We start from the raw sequence: 25,001 nt of genomic DNA, 5'->3' as shown, positions 1-25,001 counted from the left end.
GTTGCCATCAATGCCAAAGGGGTAGATTGTTGGCAAGAGATACTGCACAGGTCATCCAGTGTTGTCATTGATGGCAATTGAAGTCAGTTTTCCCATCCATAGTATGCGATTTGATCCTACTAGAAATCATAATGCAGATTGATTCAAGTTTGGCAAACTAGAACATAGTATCCGACAAAGTTCAATATTTTGGGTAGCATTTCATTTTAGGTTGTGTTGCAGATATGGTTGAAGGTTGATGCATGTCTGGATAGCCTTATCCCATGATTTTACCCTTTGGTGTTGATTTGATTGTAAGTTAGGTGCACCGATATATCGGTCTTCAATTCAACAGTGCACATGAGAAATCTCCTGTGGATAAACCTTATGCGGACTATGTGGATTAGTTTTGGTAATTACTTTTGGGATCTAGATGTTTTTTTTGATGGTTTTGGTAGCGTGTCGACAATTGTTTTGGTTGGTGTTAATATTTTGGTTCGGATTCAGCCGATAGTGTGTACACTTTTCATTATTTGTAAAGTGTTCTGGAAGCCTGTTGGGTGAATATTTTGTCACTAGCATACCAATGACAAAATATATAATTCACACACAACTATGTTGAGAAATTAATCTCTCCTCTCAGCAAGAGGAGGTTCCCTTTGAAATTTCCTCTCTAATTAACAAGAAACTAAAATTTGTGAGTAAGTTTTAGACATATAACTCTCTTTTTTCAGAGTTTATGTATTCTCCCTCCACTTTGTTATAATTCTCTACACTAGTACATTTGGAACGGTTTTACGATGAGAATTTACGACGAGCTATGGGATATGTTTTGTTTTGTCAGATTAATTTGTTTTTTAAAAATTACCCATGTTCGTCAGAATTCTGAGATGTTAAAAGTTCACGTCGAAATTCAGACGAAAAACCGACAAACATTTATGACCAGCTATGGGATTTCTTTTGATTTGTCAGATTAATATTTTTGTTTTTTAAAGTATACCCCGTGTTCATTGGAATTTAGACATGTTGAAATTTCACGTCGGCATCCTGACAAACACGGATTTTACCTATTAATCGACATATGTTGGTTTGATGATTTTCATAGCCTCTTGATTTCTTCTTACTCATCGGGATAACATAAGCCGATGACCTCTCTTCTTGCTGATCGACGCGAGTTATCTCGCTAGTCTCATCAGGCGTCGGGATAGCTTAAAATGTGTTTAGGTGATGGGCATAATTTCTATGATGTATTTTCCCTCGGCGTAGCTCCTCCCGATATGTTATGTCTCCTCAACATAAGCTTTGACACTTTATCGTCATAACCTTTGCCAATGCATTTTACTTTTGCCAATATACAATGGGATAAGTCTTACCAATAGAATCATCATCTATCGACAATACAAGATTTCTCCATTGCCACTAGTGTGTGTTTTGCCGATGGAATTCATCGGTGTATTCTATCCCGACCACATGCTTCTACCTGTGTGTTACCATCGGGTTGACTTTTTCCAATAGTGCAGATTTCATATTTCACGCTGGAATTTTGACAAACATGAGGTATTTAAAACAAAAAGTAATTACGCACCATCATTATACATGGGCTTAGGGTGTGAAAATTGGGAGGAAGCGGGCACAATTGCTGCAGATAGATGCTCGGAAGCAACTGCACAAGAGGTTGGTCCTTTCATTCTTGTCATCAAGACTTTTTTTCAAGTTCATTTGCTTTCTTTGCATTATCTTGTTCACTTTGATTAATGGTATCAGCTTTCAAAAAATATGGATCCTCAACCTCCTTAACCTCTCCATTCTGTGGTTGCTAGTTATAAAGACAAGTCTCTAGACATACCAATCTTTCCAGTTATGATTCACTATCTTTCTGTTATCAAAATCTTTAGGTCTTAAAAATTTTTAATATCATTTGAGATTGATCCATCACAAGGAAATCCATACATCTGATAAATTGGATTTACTATCCATTCCTCAAATTTGATATAATTTGATCTTGTGTAACAAGAATCCCAAACAAAAGTCCATAATTGAACAGGTTGCTCCTCCCCCTGGCTGTTTCTGACATTAAGCCTCAATTTGTTGGGCCACATACCCCTAAAACATCCATAGAATAAGATTAAATGCATCAATAATGAGTAAAACTTAAAATTAGGGCAATTATTAGGGCACAATTGCTGCAGATAGATGCTTGACAACTATACAAGAGGTTGGTCCTTGATGGGGTTTACCTAGTTTGCTCAACAATTCACCTAGCTGGTGTTGCTCAATTGCACCAACTCACCAGGCCTAGTTGCTCTCTAGACCTTCAAGTCCTTCTGAATCTCTTCTAGGGATTGATTCTTGTTCTTTCTAAGGTGTTTGCTTCAAGTGTTTTAGCTAGGAACCCTACCAATTCACAGTGCTTCCCATGTACTCAATTATGGCTTCTTGGCTTCAAGTTGTCAAAATGACCTCCTACCATTGTGAGATGATGCAGAGGTGTGGAGGTGTCTTCATTCATGTTTTGGATGCATTTAGGGACCATTTAAGGTTTGCAATCAATAGGTTTCTTACAGATTCCAAAATCTTGCCTAGAAAAGGGCTACAAGGAATTAACCCAATTAGGCCTCCTAAAATCGGGTTTTTAGGGCTTGAATGAAAATGGTCCAAAAGACCCCCAAAAAATATTGGATTTCCTTCAATGGTTCATCTAACCTCAATATATTTTTGTGGTTTTGGTTTCTTGTTCCACCATTCAATGTGCTAACCCCAAAATGAGGGTTTTGGAGGGTTTCTAGGCCTTCTAGGTGGCAGTGACAGGTCAAGTTGGGGTTTGAGAAACAAATGAAATTCTCAAGGATCCTCCTTGCATTAGAAATTTTTTCCCAACTCTTTGGAACCCTTCAAAATCTTAGGAATTTATTTGACATCCACCCCTGCACTTGGCACTTCATTTCCACCTTATTTCCTCTTGCTGGGTTACTCCTAGACTCGCCTAGAATAAGGTGACAGTCATATCAAAGATCTTCTCTAGAAATTTCACTTGAATATGTACACTATACAGAGGGTTTCTCATCATGTCCCAACAAGCCGTGATGGCAACACATGTAGAACTCATGGGGCAACCAAATTTACAAGAAAACTGCTATATACAAGCCAAAACTGGCTGCTTGCAAACTAAAGCAAGAAAACACTAATGAACAGTATCTACAAAGATCTAAATTGAACCAAAAACACAATAAAACATAAGAGAAGCTCAATCCATTTCTAGATCAATGGATTCAATCCATCTTTAATTACAAAATGAGTAAAATCAAGCCAAAACGTTGCCAACTAGTCTGAAAATGAGTAGTTTCAGATTGTTAAGCTTGCAAAACACATTCACCAACATTGGTAACCATGAAAGAGAGGGTTATTATAGATTTCCCATGTGTGGAGTCATCCTAGGGATTTGAACAATCCCTAACTCCATCGCTAACCATTTCAAGACAAAAGTTGTCATGACAACTTTTTGCAACTTTGCAATTTTTGCACTTTTGGTATTTCCAACCTATAAGACCTATTCCAAGTCATAAACAATGACTTTTAAAACTTTCCTAATACTAATTTAACCCTCCTTAATGCCTGTACCAAGTTTTGACACTTTTGACCATTAAAAAGGTCAATTGGCTACTCAAACTCACTATTTACACAAAAATGCAAACCTAAGAAGTATGAACACAACCTAGGCCTACATTGACTCAAAACTATAACTCTTGGACCCTCCTAGAGTCCTTATTCACCACTGAATTGGCTAGGGTCAGTACAAGCCAAAATTGAAAAGACTAAACAATCTAAGTCCTAGGTGCTCCTGCAACATTCTCCCAAACAAAAGAAGATCATGTCACCTTCTTAGGAATCAGATTCTGATCAATTCCAAGCTTCTTAAATTCTATCTCCATCACCCATGTAGCTTCAGTATCATCCATATCCTGCCATTTGATTAAGTTCTCCCAATAGGCTTGATGCCTTGTCTTCTTGGCGATCCTTGAACTCAACACCTGCTCGGCCTTTGGATTTGGTTTGGCTGGTAATTGAAGGTTGTTCACATCATCTAAAACCTCTGAGTAGCTGCAATATGAACCTTGAACTGGTCCCTTGTATGCAACTAAGTCTGCTATATTGAAAACTGGTGACAATCCTATGTCACTAGGTAGATCCACCTTGTAGGCATTTTCTCCATACTTGGCTAGAATGGCACATGGACCTATCCTTCTTATATGCAACTTGTTTGGCACTCCTTGTTGTAGCCTTGCTTTATTTAGGTGCACCATGACAAGATCTCCTACTTGAAATTGTAGGTTCTTCCTCTTTTCATCAACTTTTTGTTTGATTTTGCTTGTGTTCTCCATCAATGCTTGTTTAACTGATTCATGGACCTCCTTCATTGATTGAGAAAATTCCCCAGCATATCCACTTCTTTCTGTTTCACTTCCTAAGTCTCTCAACTTCAAAATTCCTCTTGGGTGCACACCATAGACCACTTCAAAAGGACTCTTGCCGGTAGTCCTATTTATGGTGTCATTATATGCATATTCACCTTGTGAGAGTATTTGATCCCATGTTTGACCATATTCCTTAGTAAGGCACTTCAATAAGTTTCCCAAGCTTCTATTCACCACTTCGGTCTGCCCATCTGTTTGAGGATGGTAGGCTGATCCAAAAGAGAGGTTGGTGCAAAGCTTTTGCCATAGTGTCTTCCAAAAGTGACTCATGAACTTTGAGTCCCTATCTGAAACAATGCTCATGGGTAAACCATGTATCCTCACTACCTCTTTGAAGAACAATTGAGCAATTTGGGATGCATCATGAGTAGTCTTGCAAGGCACAAAGTGAGCCATTTTGCTAAATCTGTCCACAATGACATAAATGATGTCATATCCCTGCTTTGTCCTTGGTAAATCTACTACAAAATCCATGCTAATGCATTCCCAAGGTCTATTTGGTATGGGAAGATGTTGGTATAAACCGACATTTGTAGAAGTACCCTTGGCCTTTTGGAAAACTATGCAAGTCTCCACATATTTGTTCACATCTTGATTCATCCTTGGCCAATAATAGTATCTTTGAACCAACTCTTGAGTCTTATTGACTCCAAAATGTTCACTAAGGCTTCGATTATGGTTATCTTGAATAATATTTTCTCTCATTGAGCCTCTAGGCACACAAAGATTCCCACCTTTGAACAATAGTTCATTTTGCAAAGTAAAATCAGAATACTCACTATGGAAGTGATTTTGATACTCCTTACACACCTTGTAGGCATTTGAGAAGTCTTCATCCTCCGGGCACAAGTCTCTAAAACTGTCCACACCTATACTTCTCAATTGGATTTCTTGGAATGTCAAAAGTCTTATACTTAATGCATCAACTACCCGGTTTAACTGCCCTTTCTTGTGCTTAATGGTGAATGTATAGGCCTGCATATACTCCACCCATTTCATGTGTTTATGACTGAGTTTATCTTGTGAGTTTAGGAAACTCAATGCTTAGTTGTTCGTATAGACCACAAATTCTTTAGGGAGGAGATAGTGTCTCCATTTCCTTAATGCCTGCACTAAAGCATACAACTCAAGATTATAAGAGGAGTATTTCCTCTTGGCATCACTTAGCTTCCTACTATGGAAAGCTACTAGTCTTTCTTCTTGGCTTAGGACAACACCTACTGCAACATTGCTTGCATCACATTCTACAATGAAAAGTTTCTCAAAACTAGGCAACACTAGTACCGGTTGGGTAGCTATCTTCTCCTTAAAGGTTTCAAAACCTTTGTTTTCTACTTCACCCTACTAAAACTTTGTCTTTACTCCACCTCTAATGGTATCTAGCATTGGTGCACATATAGCACTAGATTGCCTAATGAACTTCCTATAGTACTGAGCTAGTCTATGGAAGCTTCTCACCTCTGTTGCTGACTTAGGAGTAGGCCAATTTATAATGGCTTCAACCTTGCTTGGATCCTTCTTGAGGTTTCCTTGATACAACACAAACCCAAGGTATACCAGCTCTTGCTTGACAAACTCACACTTATCCAAATTCATGGTTAGCTTTTCATCATACAATCTTTGTAATATATCTTGCAAATGATTAATGTGATCTGCCCTATCTTTACTGAAAATGAGAATATCATCAAGGTATACCACCACAAAATTTACCTATGAAGTCCTTCATCACCTCATTCATGAGTCTCATGAAGGTGCTTGGAGAATTGGATAAGCCAAATGGCATTACAAGCCACTCATAAAGACCCTCAGTAGTCTTAAACGTAGTTTTCCATTCATTACCCTCCTTATTCATCACCCTCCTTAATCCTAATTTGATGATAGCCACTCTTAAGGTCACTTGGTGAAGTACCTGGCTTCCCCTAAACAATCCATTGGGTCTTCTATTCTAGGAATAGGGAACCTATATCTGATGGTGATCCTATTTATGGCTCTAGAATCAGTATACAATCTCCAAGTACCACCTTTTTTTGGTGCTAACACGGTAGGGACTACACAAGGGCTAATACTTTTCCTAATTAGGCCTTGGTCTAAGAGCTCTTGGATTTGCTTGGCAATTTCAACATTTTGTTGAGGAGTCATTTTATAAGCTGCCTTATTAGGCAAGGATGCTCCGGGAATGAAGTCTATTTGATGGCTTATGGTTCTTTTAGGAGGTAAGGTGGCTGGTTGTCCTTCACTTACTATGCCTTTGAATTTCTTCAACAAATATTGCACCTCTAATGGCAAATCTTGCTGCTCTTTCTTGTCTTCTTCTTTGGGCTTCATCACAAGTGCAAACCCTATACCTTCACCTTCCTCAAGTGTCTTTAAGAACTATTTTTCACTCACCAAAAGAACATTAGGACCCGCTGCCCTCTTTTCTCCTTCCTCAAGGATAGACTGAATGTTGAATGTGACTCCATCTTTCTTGAATGAGTATGCATTCTTGGCCCCATCATGGATACCTTGTCTATCAAACTGCCATGGTCTTCCTAATAGAATATGGCATGCATCCATGGGTAGGACATCACATAACACCTTGTCCTTATACCTTCCAATGGTAAAATCCACCCATGCTTGCTCATTGACTAGGACATGTTGGCCTTTGTTCAACCAAGTGACTCTATAGGGATTTTTGTGAGGTATCCTTTGCAATTTGAGCTTGCTCACTGCCTCTTCTGACATAATGTTGTCTATAGACCCTGAATCAATGATCACTTTGCACACTTTGTCCATAATCTTGCATTTGATCCCAAATAAGGACCTTCTTTCACTTGGCTCTTCTTTGACTGGTTCTTTGATCAGCGTTCTCCTTATCATCAAGTTTTCACCTACCTTTGACTCTAAGACAACCTCTAAAGTCTTGCTGCTTGAAGAATCTTCTTGAAGATATATCACTCTTCTTTCTCCACCATGTGTTGATGATCCCTTCTCTGGACACCTATATGCTGGATGACCAAGTTGGTTACAATGGTAACACTTCATTGTTGCAAAGTATGAGGAACCTCTACCTTGGCCACTAGATCTTCCTCTGAAACCACTACTGGATCCCCTTCCTCTATTGAATCCTCCTTTACTACTACCACTATCTTGTTGCTCAGTGATTTTAGACTCTCCTTGTGTTCTTTGTTCAGAACTTCTTCCTCCAAAGCCTCCTCTATGGCCTCTATTGTCTTTTTCTCTACCCCTACCCCTATTGTTGCTTGAGTCATGTCTTCTTTTCAGTTTTTCCTCCACCTTAAGGGCAAGTTGATAGGTTTGATGGAGTATTTTTGGGCTCATTAAACTGATTTCTTATTGGATGTTCCACCGTAGACCATTTAGGTACCTAGCAACCTTGAGACTCTTTTCTTCCACCGCATGAGATCTAACGCTAATTTTGTGAAACTCCTCTGTATAGCTACTGACATCAAGATCTTTTTGTCTTAAGTTTTGCCTCTTTCTATGAATTTGCACTTCATAGTCATCAGGGAGATAGACTTCTTTGATTTTGACTAACATCCCTTTCCAAGAAGAGATGGGTGCTTTGCCCATTTTCTTCCTTTCATATTGCACAAATTTACACCATGTGAGAGAAGCTCCTCTCATCCTTGACTTGGCTACCTTGACTCTCTGGGTTTCAGTTATGCCTTCACATTCAAAATGGTTCTCCATGCCTTCTATCCACTCTAGGACCACTTCTGCTTCCATCTTACTAGTGAACAATGGCAATCCTTCCAGTGATTTGCCTCAAGGCCTTTAATGCCTTCAAAAAAGGTTCTTTCTCTAGGATAGGATTAGGTTTAGGTATCTTGTCTATCTCTTCCACTTCTTTACCCTTCCCTTCTGCTCCTTCCACTTTTACCAGCACTTCATCTGCCTTGGTTTCTACCTCTGCAAGCTTACTCTCTAATTCTAGCAACTTCTCCTTAGGGATTCTATTCTCTTCCTCCTGATCATCCACTTTCTTTTCCAACTCTGCATTGGTCACCATGTTGTTGTCTCCTATAGATTCCATTGAGGATAGCTACTCACCTAGCCCAAATCTTATTGGCTCTGATACCAATTTGATGGGGTTTACCTAGTTTGCTCAACACTTCACCTAGCTAGTGTTGCTCAATTGCACCAACTCACCAAACCTAGTTGCTCTCTATATCTTAAAGTCCTTCTCAATCTCTTCTAGGGATTAATTCTTATTCTTTCTAAGGTGTTTGCTTCAAGTGTTTTGGCTAGGAACCCTACCAATTCATAGTGCTTCCCATGTACTCAATTATGGCTTCTTGGCTTCAAGTTGTCAAAATGACCTCCTACCATTATGAGATGATGTAGAGGTGTGGAGGTGTCTTCATTCATGTTTTGGATTCATTTAGGGTCCATTTGAGGTTTTCCATCAATAGGTTTCTTACCGATTCCAAAATCTTGCCTAGAAAAGGGCTACAAGGAATTAGCCCAATTAGGCCTCCTAAAATCGGTTTTTCAGGGCTTGAGTGAAAACGGTCCAAAAGACCCACAAAAAATCTTGGATTTCCTTCAATGGTTCATCTAATGTCAATATATTTTTGTGGTTTTGGTTTCTTGTTCCACCATTCAATGTGCTAACCCCAAAATGAGGGTTTTGGAGGGTTTCTAGGCCTTTTAGGTGGCAGTGACAGGTCAAGTTGGGGTTTGAGAAACAAATGAACTTCTCAAGGCTCCTCCTTGCATTAGAAAATTTGTCCCAACTCTTTGGACCCATGCAAAATATTAGGAATTGATTTGACATCCACCCCTGCACTTGGCACTTCATTTTCACCTTATTTCCTCTAGCCAAGTTGCTCCTGGACTCGCCTAGAATAAGGTGACAGTCATATCAAAGATATTCTCCAGAAATTTCACCTGAATATGTAAACTATATAGAGGGTTTCCATCATGTCCCAACAAGTCATGATGGCAGCACGTGTGGAACTCATGGGGCAACCAAATTTACAAGAAAACTACTATATACAAGCCAAAACTAGCTGCTTGCAAACTAAAGCAAGAAAACACTAATGAACAGTATCTACAAAGCTCTAAATTGAACCAACAACACAATAACACACAAGAGAAACTCAATCCATTTCTAGATCAATGGATTCAATCCATCTTTAATTACAAAATGAGTAAAATCAAACCAAAACGCTGCCAACTAGTCTGAAAATGAGTAGTTTCAAATTGTTAAGCTTGCAAAACACATTCACCAACCTTGGTAACCATGCAAGAGAGGGTTATTATAGCTTTCCCACATGTGGAGTCATCCTAGGGTGTTGAACAATCCCTAACTCCATCACTAACCATTTCAGGACAAAAGTTGTCATGACAACTTTTTGCAACTTTGCAATTTTTGCACTTTTGGTCTTTCCAACCTATAAGACCTATTCCAAGTCATCACAAATGAATTTTAAAACTTTCCTAATACTAATTTAACCCTCCCTAATTCTTGTACCAATTTTTGACACTTTTGACCATCAAAAAGGTCAATTGGCTACTCAAACTCACTATTTATACAAAAATGCAAACCTAAGAATTATGAACACAACCTAGGCCTACATTGACTCAAAACTATAACTCTTGGACCCTCCTAGAGTCCTTATTCACCACTAACTTGGCTAGTGTCAGTACAAGCTAAAATTGAAAAGACTAAACAATCTAAGTCCTAGGTGCTCCTGCACTAGTCCTTTCATTCTTGTCATCAAGATTTTTTTGCAAGTTCCTTTGCTTTCCTTGCATTCTCTTGTTCACTTTGTTTAATGGTATCCGCTTTGGAAAAATATGGATCCTCAACCTCCTTAACCTCTCCATTCTGCACCTGCAAGTTATAAAGACAAGTTGCTTCATAGCTTCTAGAGGGGTCAACAATTCTCTATGACTTTAAACCCTTCCAATCCTCAAAATAACCCTTTGTATGGAAGCATCTTTTCTAGGTCGAAGGCCAGCTACAAATTGTAGAGGAGAAAACATCCATTCATGTGATGCTGCTAGGTTTATGTCAACACCAACTTGGTTGGTTACTGTAATCGTTACCTGTTCGACAACTTTATACTTGTCATCTAGACTAAGGAAATGTTATAGTGAATGAAGCTTCAATGATATTATCTCTTTTCTAGGACCACATAATGTTACAACCATGGCCAATGGATTCAAAAGATACTTACCAAGAGCCACAACATGCCTCACAATCCCATAAATTTTTCCCTACACATTGAATTCATCATCATAAAACACAAGGTGAAACAAGTCTTAATGGATATTGGTTCTATCACGCATAATCGTTTTGAGTTGGAGGCTTAAAATATGAATAATTTATCTCATTTTATTTGTTAGTTGTGTATTTTGTTATGGGTTAATAGAAATATGGGTATTGTATAGAACTTTAAAATAAAGTTCTATACAAGAGGCTAGTCCTTTCGTTCTTGTCATCAAGATTTTTTTGCAAGTTCCTTTGCTTTCCTTGCATTCTCTTGTTCACTTTGTTTAATGGTATCTGCTTTGGCAAAATATGGATCCTCAACCTCCTTAACCTCTCCATTCCGTGGCTTCCAGTTATAAAGACAAGTCGCTTCATAGCTTCTAGAGGGGTCAACAATTCTATGCGACTATAAACCCTTCCAGCCCTCAAAATAGCCCTTTGTATGGAAGCAACCTTTCTAGTTCCAAGGCCAGCTACAAATTGCAGAGGAGAAAACATCCATTCATGTGATGCTGCTAGGGTTATGTCAACACCAACTTGGTTGGTTACTGTAACTATTACCTGTTAGACAACTTCATACTTGTCATCTGGACTAAGGAAATGTTCTAGTGAATGAAGCTTCAATGATAATATCTCTTTGCCAGGACCACATAATGTTGCAACCATGGCCAATGGACATCAGAAGATACCAACCAAGAGCCACAACATGCCTTAGAATCCCATAAATTTTTCCCTACACATTGAATTCATCATCATAAAACACTAGTAGAAGCAAGTCCTAATGGATATTGGTTATATCATGCAAAATCATTTTGAGTTGGAGGCTTGAAATATGAATAATTTATCTCATTTTATTTGTTTGTTGTGTATTTTGTTATGGGTTAATAGAAATCAGGGTATTGTATAGAACTTTAAAAGAAATATCTATACAAGAGGTTGGTCCTTTCATTCTTGTCATCAAGATTTTTTTGCAAGTTCCTTTTCTTTCCTCGCATTCTCTTGTTCACTTTGTTTATTAGTATCCGCTTTGGTAAAATATGGATCCTCAACCTCCTTAACCTCTCCATTGTGCGACTGCCAGTTATAAAGACAAGTCGCTTCATAGCTTCTAGAGGGGTCAACAATTTTCTATGTCTGTAAACCCTTCCAACCCTCAAAATATCCCTTTGTATGGAAGCAACTTTTCTAGGTCCAAGGTCAGCTACAAATTGCAGAGGAGAAATCATCCATTCATGTGATGCTGCTAGGTTTATGTCAACACCAACTTGGTTGGTTATTGTAACCATTACCTGTTTGACAACTTCATACTTGTCATTTGGACTAAGGAAATGTTCTAGTGAATGGAGCTTCAATGATAATATCTCTTTGTCAGGACCACATAATGTTGCAACCATGGCCAATGGATTCAGAAGATATCGACCAAGAGCCACAACACACCTCACAATCCCATAAATTTTTCCCTACACATTGAATTCATCATCATAAAACACAAGGTGAAACGAGTCCTAATGGATATTGGTTCTATCATGCAAAATAGTTTTGAGTTGGAGGGTTGAAATATGAATAATTTATCTCATTTTATTTGTTAGTTGCGTATTTTGTTATGGGTTAATAGAAATATGGGTATTGTATAGAACTTTAAAAGAAAGTAGAATCTAATCAAACACTATATTTCATTTGATGTTATCAAGAATTTTGACTAGTTTTCTTCATAATGTGTATCTTGTATAGTTTATCTTAATATTGTCTTTCTTGTATCCTATAGCAGTTTTGGAAGAATTATCATAACTTTCATTTGAACCATTGGATCTTTCTATAAATTGGAGGATAAGTCTGTAATAATGATATCAAGAGACTGACCAAAGCGATTGGTTTCATTACAAGGTAAGGGAAACCCTTGTCATGTTTGTCTTCCTCAAAGTATGGTTGGTGTCTATTAAGTTGTTATCTTGTAAGGGTATTTTGAAGATTGTGAAGAGACTTTTGATGGGTATTAATCGCATTGTTGTCAAGTATGCCTGATTGGTATTGAATGTTTCCAAGGTTTATGTGCATTAGAGGGCAAATGATTTCTGAGATTGTCACTTCAATTATATAATTACTGAAAACTTTGAATTGCTTGCTTGTAAATGAATTCTTTAAATAAAAGGTTACTTTATTATAAGTATGATTTCTTAATTGAGATTACTCTGAAAACAAATGATTAAATTATCGTCAAACAATAGTAGACAAGTGCCTTTACTACTGACATAATGTTGCACTTAGTCTTACTGAATTTAACTTTGCTCTGAAAGACCAATAAGACAGATTTTTCAAGTGAAGTGATTTTTTGGGAAACTCAAGGCTTTCGGGGAAAATTGTGGGATCAAAGCTATAAGATTTCCACAATCCATTCAAATCTTGTATGCATCTTCTGGATTAGATTGTGTGAGTAATTTTTTAACCATCAACGTTTCAAATCTTTCAACTCCTTCATCTCTCTTGCATCCTGATGATGAATCATGGTGTGTGATTTGAAACGTTGATGCATAGTTGGACTACTCGCGACTCAGCTCGACTCGCCAAGCCCCTGGGAAAAAAACTTGGGAAAAACTCGACAAAAAACTTAGCAACTTAAAAACACGCTTAAATTTAATAAAAAATGCATTTTTTTTGCAAAATTTAATGAGAAGATGAATCCAATGAGTCAATAAATGATAACACAAAAGAAACAAGCTGATCGATTTCCTGTGCGCATCTCGTGCTTGCCCAGTAACAGACTCGACGACTTGTAATCGGTCTTGTTCCCGATTGTTCCTGGAGGTAGTCTTCGAAACTCTTGGATTTGACCTGTCACTCAAACTGTCCTCTTCTGAGGATGCTTGTGTGTGTGTGTGCCTGTGCCATTTCCTCAATGGTATTAATGAGATATTAAAGAGTGGAGTGAGCACCTCGCCCAGCTATGTTTGGGGCTCTCACTCCCTTACCCGGTGTGGGACCGCTTTGCATGTAGGTTGCAAAGCATCGTGACTCTTTTGATGTTTGGCAGTTGTATTCCGGTGATACGTTGGTCCTGAAGTGCACGTTACTAGCATTTGTGCCATTTTTCTTGATCTTTGGCATGTTCCTTCATTGAAATTGGATATATATATCTCCGTTTATACGCATAGGCTCCTCTCGCCTATTCAGCGCTGTCAAATTGCAAGCAAAAATTCTTATGCCATCTTGGAAGCTACATCTAATCCTTCAAACTGATAATCAAACTGAAACTTAACCCAAACTATAATAACATATGATAGCACATTGAAACAATATAAATGAATAGATTTATCACATGGAACTAATCAAACAATCAAAAATATAAATACCATCAAAGATGAAAAAAATTTGATCTTTGTATTGAAATAAACATAAGATAATCAACTGATTACATATAGCACAATGTCTTTTCACTAGTTTGACATTTCCAGAAAGTAAATCCCGAGAGTATTGTATATAATTGCATCTTCGAATCTATCTCTCATTTCATCAAAAGATCCTCTATATATACAGATGAGGATTCAGTTTCAAAATGAAAGGCATACCCCTTCATTCAGATTACACTAACTAATATCTTAACTTAAAAAAACCAACTAACTGACCCTAACACAACTACCAACATAACAAACATATTACATAAGACTTTAGAAGACAACAATTTGAAACATTTGGAACAAGAGCTAATTGCCAAGCACTTCACCACAGTTCTTAATATGCTCCAAATACTTTTTTGACTTATAGGTATCCGCATCATAAATCACATCCCTAACCACGATCTCCAATGTGACAAACTGCTCAATCTGTGCAGTGGTTTCCTTTAACTCTATTCCATCTATCAGGGAAACATCAAGGGCAACACTAAGGAGACTTTGGTATTCAACAATCCATTTATCTTTATCCTTAATTTCACCTTTCTGGTCAACTAACATAGGAATACCATGTTGGATTACATCTTTACACTCATCATATTCTTTTTGTAATTCTGCATCAAATTTATCATGCTTTGCGAGTAGCCTTTCAATTTTCTCAATCTCTTTGGCATCTTCTCCCTCCAAATTCTTCTCATGCAGCTTGACCCACAGTCTATTTTTGATCCTGTTATGTGATACTGCATTGTCCACTTTTTTGTAAAACACAATCCAAAAGTATTCCAAGTGACCCTGCAACTTTTCAAATCTTTTATTCAATAAGAAAGAAGCAGTATCATTTCTTACACACTACATATGTTTGAGAATTCTTTAATTTTCCTGCTGCAATTCCTCACATTTCTTCTTCCATTTTGAATTTGCAGGAGAAAGCAACATGGGTTCAGTCTATCCACTTCTTTTGATGGCCTCCTCATACATAGCTTTGTACTAATTCCTTTCCCTTACCACTCTAATCATCCGTGCCTTGTTGAATTTGGAAATATCTACTCCTATATCTGTTGAGACAATAAGATCAATTTCTCCCACCTTTAATTTCATCATGTGTCCAAAAGCCCTATCCACATCAATTATTGTTGGTCTCTTGTTTGGTGGATACAATGCCTATAGCATTAGTTCTTCCTCATCTAGATAAAACCTTGACCCAATAAAAATGTCATTAACTCCCTGAATATCCAATTTGAATTCCTTATTATCAGAGTGAAATAAACTATCAATCAAGATGACACCCGATTAAGGGATTTAAACAACAAGACCTATTAGAGTCCACTCGGTTAAGGGATTTTGAGTTTCAATGGTTCGAAAGCAACATGAAGTTGATCTACTGGAATAGCTACTAATAGCTTGATCAGATCACAATGAATCTCATACTCTGTCTACACCGGTTGTGTCTGCTCTACACTACACCAGTTATCTTCTCATACCCTCGGCTTTGTACTTTGCCGGTCTACTTCACACACACTCTGCTCTGCTAAATCACTTAGCACTTCCTCACTCTTCACTCTGCACGTTGGATCACCTCTCATAGGATTTGCACTTTGCCAATTTTCTTGATCAAAATATTTTGCATGAACTCAAAACACTTTATACTCCCTCTGTCGTCACCTTTAGATGTTTCCTTAATCAATGCAATCACAAATCTTGGTAGATTTCAAATTCAAATCTTCTCTCTCTTTCTGTGTGCGCCCTACAACAATTCCACCAACTGTTCATCCAAATTTGTCACCGCATCACCCAAAAATAGCAACTTCTGGGTCGAGTTCAGTCTTTTAAATGCGAACCAGAAAATCTACAAAAATCATGGCTTAACTGCAAGATGAATGAGGTTGACTTCACTAACCTATAGTTTGGCATTATCACAAACTAACCAACTCACCTTTTGCCATCGCAACTTTGTTACTGATCACCGCTCCTAGATTTATGGTGACCACCTATCTTCCTTCTGTTTCACCGGCCTACCGGTATACCATTGTGCTCTTCACTACCTGTTCATCCTTTGCTACTGGTTTCTAGTACTTCCATCAAGCCTCTTTTCCTATTTTCCAATGAGGTTCTGGTTTGCATAGGACCTCAAACCTTCTTGCCTAAGTCACCTTTTGTGACTACATCATCATCAAAATAACCAACTTGAAGATTTGACCTTAACATTGATCTTCTTGAATGACATACCGGTTGGCTTATTCTATCTTCCCTTGAACTGATTGAACCTTGATCATCTATCTCTGATAGTGCTTCCATGTTGTTTGCAAGCCATCACCTTTGCTACTGAGATACACCACTCCACCGGTCACTGTCAGTCATCAATGATAAATCTCAACTAATATACCGATTCACTGGATTAACCGGTTTTATCAATATCAGTAATGCCAACAATCTCCCCCTTTGCCATTGATGGCAACACTTTAGAATCTATCTTATCAGTTGCTCCTGCATGTACTTTCTTCATTTCTTTCTTTATTTCTGTACCAGTCATTACTTCTTCTCTGAGTGATGAGTATCTCCCCCTAAAACTGGCAATACTTTGTTTCCATCAGACCACTCTAACCACTTCTAGCAATCTTCTGCTTCAGCAATACTCAAACACTATAATAATCTCCCCCTTTGACAACAATGCCAAAGATGTATTTCAATACACTGACAAGACTGCTCCCCCTAACTGGAGTAGTCCACACTTATCAATCTAGTCTTAAAAATTCTTCATAAAGAAAGCATACCAGATTGATATAGAGCCCTTCTTCGCTTACTTTAATGCAGGTAGGGGTATCACCCCTAGCTTACCTCTGAGATATTCAAAGGTATCCTTTGGTAGTGGCTTGGTGAAGATATCAACCACCTGTTCTTTTGTTGGTATATACTCCAATATTACTTCCTTGTCTTGAACCTGTTCCCTGAGGTAGTGGTATTTGATAGCTATATGCTTTGTCTTGGAATGCATCACCAAATTTTTGGATATGTTGATAGCATTGGTGTTGTCAAAGTGAATCACCACCAGTTTAGATACTATTTCCTGTATTCCTTCCATAATTTGTTTAATCCAGACTACTTGTGTGCAATTGATAGCTGGAGCTACATATTTTGCCTCTACTGTGGACTGAGATATACAATTCTGTTTCTTGCTTGTGCATGTCACTAACCCATCACCAAGAAAGAATGCACCTCCACTAGTGCTCTTTTTGTCATCAATATTCCCTGCCCAATCTGCATTGGTGAAGACACTTAAGTTGAATTCTCCCTTATGTGGATACTAGAGACCACACTCATCAGTCCCCTTAAGATATATGAATATCCTCTTGATTGCCACCATATGTGTCTCCTTTGGATTTGCAACAAATCTAGCAACCAAGCCAACTGCTTGAGCTATATCTGGTTTACTATGTACTGCATACTGCAACTTACCGATCATGGACCGGTATAATGTCTCATTTACTTCATTAGCCTTATCATCTTTGGAGAGCTTGCAACCTGTAACCATTAGAGTTCCAACAAGTTTGGAATATTCCATTCCAAAGGTCTTCAATATTTCTCTTATATACTTGGTTTGGCTAATGAAAATACCATTCTTTAGCTGAGATACTTACAGAATGATGAAGAATTTTATTTCACCAATCATGGACATTTCAAACTCTTGCTTCATTTCTTATGCAAAACCTCTACTCATCTCATCATCTCCTCCAAAGATGATGTCATCTACAAAAAAATATGCAATCAAATGTTTTCCTTCTTCTCCAATTTTTAGGTACAAGTTACTATTGTCACTGGTTTTTATGAACCCTATGCTTAACAGATATGAGTGAAACCTCTCATACCAAGAACTTGGTGTTTGTTTTTTCCCATACAAAGCCTTCTTCATCTTGCATACCATATCTCTTCCATCTTCTGATACAAACCTTCTAGTTGCTCTATGTACACTTCTTCCTCTAAAACACCATTCAATAATACCGATTTGACATCCATTTGGTAAACTTTGAACTTCTTGTAAGCAGCATAAGCAAGCAAGATTCTGACCCCTTCTAGCCTGGCCACCGGTGCCAATATTTCTCCATAATCCAAACCTTCTTCCTGAGCATACCCTTTGAAGACTAACCTTTCTTTTTTTCTTACTACTTGATTGGTTTCATCCATTTTGTTTCTAAACTCCCATTTGGTGCCTATCACATTTTTATTCTCCGGTCTGGGCACAAGAGTCCAAGTTTCATTTTTCTCAATCTGCTCCAATTCCTCCTCCATTGCTTTGATCCACTCTTCATCTTTTAGAGCCTCCTTTTCTATTTTGGGATCAATTTTGGAGATCGGATAGGTATTCTCTCTCGCTCTTCTTCTAGTCAATACTCTAGCATCTTTGTCACCAATGATATTGTTAGCAGAGTCATTGTTTTTGACATACCTTGCTAGTACCGGTTCGTTTCTTGGAGCTTCTATCGGTTGTGCAGGTTCTACTTCACATGCTTCCTCATTTGCCGCTACAACATGATTATCTTCAGCAGGTTCAACTAGTATAGTGTACTCAAATCCTTGATAATCCTCTGATTCAGTCTTGCTATCTTGTTCATTTTTCCTAGAGAACTCATCAACTTTGACATTGGCACTCTCCACAATCTTACCGGTTCTTTTGTTCAAACACATATATGCTTTACTCTTTGTGGAGTAACCTAAGAAGGTTCCTTCATCACTCTTGGGATCGAACTTTCCAGAGTACTCATCCCTCTTGATATAGCACTTGCTTCCAAATACTTTGAAATAGCTCACATTGGGTGAGTATCCACACCATAATTCATAGGGAGTTTTATTTGTCCCTTTCTTCACCTATATTTGGTTCAAGGTATACACAATAGTGCTTACTACTTCTTTCCAAAAGATATGTGGAATATCCTTCTGTATCATCAGAGTCCTTGCACAATCAATCAGAGTTTTGTTCCTTCTTTCAACAACCCCATTTTGTTGAGGTGTTCTAGGTGCAGACATCTATCTCATAATCCCCCATTCTTCACAGTAATTTATGAACTCTTGAGAGGTGAACTCTCCTCCTCTATCTGATCTCAGACATTTCAGACTCTTACCGGTTCCTCTCTCCACTCGAGCCTTGAAGACTTTAAACAACTTAAGGTACACCGATTTACTTCTTACCGATTGCTTGTTACCAATATTGGTACACAAACAACATTTACACTAACCCTCAAAACATTTATCAAATAGGAGATTTAAACAAACTTTTATGTATCTAAATTATGTAGATAGACATAACCTCATATCGGTCGAGGGGATTCAATAATGATCTTACCATATGTGCTCCCCCTGAGCATCGATATGCTTAGTTTAAAGAGGAACTGTCATCACCGGTGAATGATGACTTAGTTTCAAAATGATTCTCTCCTTCTTTTCTTTCTTTCTTCTTAGTCCATGTCTTTTTCATTTTATTCCTTAGCTCTTCAACTGTCTTCTTTCCTTTCAAGTCATTTGGCCCTTTCTTCTTGCCAAACTGGTTCCTGTCTTCAGACCGGTTATAGGATCGGTTCCTGCATTCTCTAGCTAAGTGACCGATCTTATTATAATTGAAACATGCCATACCAATTGTCTTCCATGGTCCTGCATTATTTCTCTAACCCATTCTCATTCTGCAATTTGTTGCACCATGACAAAAATTGCAACAAGTGGAATAGGTGGCATTGAACTGATTACTCTTTCTACTAGGGCTAACCGGTTTGGATGGAGATCTTGATGCATTTGTCTTGAACATGCATTTTTTAGCTTTATGTACATATTTATTACATGTAAATAAATATCCATTAGGGCTTCTTCTATTAGACATGCTAGTAAATCAAGATCTACACTCATAATAAGTGTGACCATACTTGTGACAATTATAGAAATTACCATCAAAGGTGAAAGACTTTTTTCGACTAACCGGTTGAGTTCTACAAACATCAAACTTATGACCTAGTTTACCACAATAATTGCAAGAAGATTTAGAAAAAATTCATACCTTTCATTCCTAAATTGTTCCCTTTATCATTCTTCATCCTTTTGGATTTAGATGATTCTCGAGTTTCTATAGGACCTGTACTGGAGTAACCAAGACCGGTTGTCTCATTTGTTCTCCTCTAAGATTTTAATTGTTCATATATCTTCTCAGAGCTTTCATTAAATTTTCTCAGCTTTTCATTTCTCTCATTTGCAGCTTTCAACTTATTTTTGAGTTGTTTAATCTCTTTCATCATCTTCTCCTTTTCCTCTCCTTTGTCATGCAGATGCTCATGCATGGCTTTATTCTCCTGGGTGAGAATTCAGATTCCTTCATCTTTTTCAATGATGATTGCATCATTTTCTCTTAGGGCTTCTTTAGCAAGCCTTTGGCTTTTCCAGCTTTTGACAAAGCTTCTTATGCATCTCTTTTTCTTTCATCTGCTATCCTATTAGCTTCTAGTATTTCAGTCATTCTCAGGGCCTGACTTTCATGCTCTATTTTTTAGTTATGTGATTTCTTTAATCAAATTCTTGTTCTTTTCCATTAGTTCTAAGATTACTTCTTCTGCTTCTTTAGATCCACTTTGTTTAGAGAGTTGATCTATGATATCCTAACTCTCATTTAGTTGTAGAGCTAGTTCCTTCCTTTTAGCAAGTGATTTTCTCAGTCTTTCTTTCCACTGAGCAATCATTTCATTAGCTTCATCAATCTTCTTATGATACCGGTATTCTTCCATGATCTTTTTCCTCAAGCTATCAAAATTTTATTCAGAGGACCCGTAGCTCTGATACCAACTATTGGTCCCTACCGATGACTGAGAGAGGGGGGGGGGGGGGTGAATCAGTCACCTACCGATTTTATCAAATTAAAGCCCTTTTACTCAAGTCTTCACTAACTTAATATTCATCAATACAAGCAATTATTGCAGGAGAACATGCATGCATAAAAAGATACACAATAACACCAAGAATTATCTCGTGGAAACCCAAATGGGAGAAAACCACGGTGTGAGTTGATGCTCAAAAAATTTGTGCTCTTCTGGAGCATGCCCTATAAGGAGCCATCCCTATTAGGAGATTTACAGAGACACTGTTAAGTGCCACCCGGTTAAGGGATTTGAATCTAGGCCTTTTAAAGCCTTTACCCTGTTAAAGGTAGCCTGATTCTTGGACTTAAATCATCAATCAATATGACACCCGATTAAGGGATTTAAACAACAGGACCTATTAGAGTCCACCCAGTTAAGGGATTTTGAGTTTCAATGGTTAGAAAGCAATAGGAAGTTGATATGCTGGAATAGCTACTGATAGCTTGATCAAATCACAATGAATCTCATACTTTGTCTGCATCGGTTGTGTCTGCTTTGCACTACACTGGTTCTTTGCTCATACCCTCAGCTATGTACTCTGTCGGTCTATTTTACATCACTTAGCACTTCCTCACTCTTCACTTTGCACGTTGGATCGTCTCTCACAGGATTTGCAGTTTGCCAATTTTTTCGATCAAAATATTTTGCATGAACTCAAAACACTTTATACTCCCTGTGTCGTCACATTCAAATATTTCCTTAATTAATGCAATCACAAATATTGGTAGATTTCAAATTCAAATCTTCCCTCTCTTTCGCTATGTGCCTTGCAACAATTCCACCAACTGTTTATCCAAATCTGCCACCACATCACCCAAAAATAGCAACTTCTGGGTCGAGTTCAGTCTTTTAAATGCGAACCAGAAAATTCACAAAAATCATGGCTTAACTGCAAGATGAATGAGGTTGACTTCACTATCCTTTAGTTTGGCGTTATCACAAACTAACCAACTCACTTTTTTCCATCGCAAATTTGTTACCGATCACTGCTCCTAGATTTACGGTGACCACCTATCTTCCTTCTGCTTCACCGGCCTACTGGTATACCACTACACTCTTCACTACCAGTTCATCCTTTGCTACCAGTTTTCAGTACTTCCATAAAGCCTCTTTTCCTATTTGCCAATGAGTTTCCGACTTGCATAGGACTTCAAACCTTCTTTCCTAAGTCACCTTCTGTGACTACATCATCATCAGAATAGCCAACTTGAATATCTGACCTTAACACCCATCTTCTTGAATGACAGATCGGTTGGCTTATTTGGTCTTCCCTTGAACCGATTGAACCTTGATCATCTATCTTTGATACTGCTTCCATGTTGTTTGCAAGCCATCACCTTTGCTATTGTGATACACCACTCCACCGGTCAGTGTTAGACATCAATGACAATCTCAACTAATATACCAGTTCATTGGATTAACTGGTTTTGTCAATATCAGTAATTCCAACACCATCCTAGAAAAAGAATTACTCTGGCCTCTATTAGTAATTGTCTCCCTCTCTGTGGAGTCATTTTCACCAATTCTGCTTCTATATCCTCTTTTAGTTTCTTCAATAATTCTGCCTCATTTTTCAGGTGTCACATTTGGGATAGACTCCCTCATCTTTTTGCCTTTGAAATTATAAAAAAAGACTTAAATTCTTTGGATTTAACAAATACATCATCTGCCACAAAAACAACATGTCCATCCAATCTTGCATGTTTATAAATTTCCATTTTAGTAACAATTTGATCATCTTCATTGAACTCTTCTTCCACATCTTTTGCCTGTGACCTAGAAATGGCTTCAGTGTCTTTAGGTTCATTTTCTGACATTTCTTCTTCTGACTCCATCTCCATTAACCTTTGTCTTTTCTTCTCCAATTGTTTGTTTAGGTTATTAATCACTTCTTGAGCCTCTGCATCTTCCATGTTCCTAAATATATCTTTCGCTTCCAGACTCACATGCAAATAATCACCTAGATTTTGCCTTTTCTTGTAGTAGTGGATATATCCTTCCAGATCATAATTCTTTCTTGCAAAATGTTTGAATAAATTAAGTTCTTCCATTAATTTCTTGTCAATTACATGATACGATTTTGTTGAAACAATTGTGAAACCTCCAAAGCTGAGAGTACCTAGAAAGAAAGCCTACTTACACAAATCTCCAAAGTTTTTAGCATTTGAGACACTCAATTGTCTGACAATCTCCAAGTATGCTATTCGGTCAGGAACACATTTTGGCAATATATAGGGAGTTCCATCAAACCCATATATCTTGAAACATGTGAAGTCCTTATGGACATACCAATCTCCCCAGTTATGATTCACTATCTTTGTGTTATCAAAATCTTTAGGTCTTAAAAATATTTTAATATCATCTGAGATTGATCCATCACAAGGAAATCCATACATCCGATAAATTGGCTTTACTATCCATTCCTCAAATTTGATATAATTTGATCTTGTGTAATGAGAATCCAAAACATAAGTCCATAATTGAACAGGTTGCTCCTCCCCTTGTTGGTTTTTGACGTTAAGCCTCAATTCCTCGAGCCACATACCCCTAAAACATCCATAGAATAAGATTAAATGCATCAATAATGAGTAAAACTTAAAATTAGGGAAATTATTATCCCCGAGGTTAAAAAAAACCTCATGCAATCTCTCCACCAAATATGACGCATAATCAAAGGGCCTGGGTTCATACATTTGAATGTTTGAAGATAAAACTAATGGCCCAATACTTGTGAGGTCTAGAACCTCAATGCCTCCTAACTGCCCACAAGACATATAGGTGTACTGAAGGTAATGTCTAAACAAATCAATGTTCAATGGTGGCCCGTCTTATTTTGTAAGTTCTCCCACTTCTTCTGTATGGACAACTAGTTTCCACCCAAGGAATGTAGTGTCCATTCTTTGATATTCCTCTTCCAATTCCCCAAAAGACAAAGGTTTATCAAAACCAGAATCTAGGTTGAACACTTCATTTATAGTGTTTACTAAAAGCCTTATGAAGGCTTCTCCATTTGGAGTCTAAATGTATCTGCCTAGAGAATTATAATTTCTCACTAGAATCTCTAAAATTTTCAAATTTACAAAAATATTAGGGAGAATTAGCTTACCCAGAATTGTAACCCAGGGGTTGCAGAGCAACACCTCCCTATTTCTCCTCAAGTAATAGAATAAAAAAAATTAATATCCCCTTACCCTAGTCCAAACATCCTCGACATCCTTGTATCTATCTTCCAATTGATCCCAACCAGGTAGATGTTGTTTCGATCTTCTAGACTTAGGGCCAAACACTTACATTTGATCAATCATATCCTAGTTCAATTTTCTAACTGGGGCATCTTCTCATGTTTTGGATTTCTTGGCTCCTGACTTCGAACTCTTGGCTGATCTCTTTTTCCATGTAGAACTAGATGCCTCCATTTCTACAACTTTAATTTCTCACTCTACCCTTTACGAATTAGAAGTCTCCATTCTGCCAATTTCCTTCACTGTGTGAGATTTATGTTAGGCAAATTCAATTATATAACAAATGTATTCAATGCCAAACTCACAATCCCATAAATTGGCTTCATGTGAACTTGATGCAAGCATTTAATAAGATTCCTCTGCTTCAGTTTTGAAATTTGATTTGACAACGGCTCATAGGCATAGGTCTCCCCGATGTAATTTTATTTTGGTGCCAGCGGCATAACTCTCTCCCTTTCTTCGATACATTTATATTACCTATTGATCGACATATGTTGATCAGATGATTTTTACAGCTTCCTGATTTATTCTTACTCATCAGGATAACACAAGTTGATGACCTCTCTTCCTGCTGATCGGTGCGAGTTATCCCGCTAGTCTCATCGAACATCAGGATAGTTTAAAATGTGTTTAGGCGATGGGCATAATTTACCCGATGTATTTTCCCTTGGTGTAGCTCCTCTCGATACGTTATGTCTCCTCAACATAAGCTTTGTCAACATTCTCATCTGGAATAGTCTTACTGATAGCCTCATCAGCTATCGGCAAGACAATATTTCTCCATTACTGCTTGTGTGTGTTCTTCTGATGGA

This window comes from Cryptomeria japonica, chromosome 8 (genome assembly GCF_030272615.1).
Source record: "Cryptomeria japonica chromosome 8, Sugi_1.0, whole genome shotgun sequence".
Classification (NCBI taxonomy): domain Eukaryota; kingdom Viridiplantae; phylum Streptophyta; class Pinopsida; order Cupressales; family Cupressaceae; genus Cryptomeria; species Cryptomeria japonica.
The sequence above is the reverse complement of the archived record's forward strand: the minus strand, read 5'-3'. Positions refer to the sequence as shown.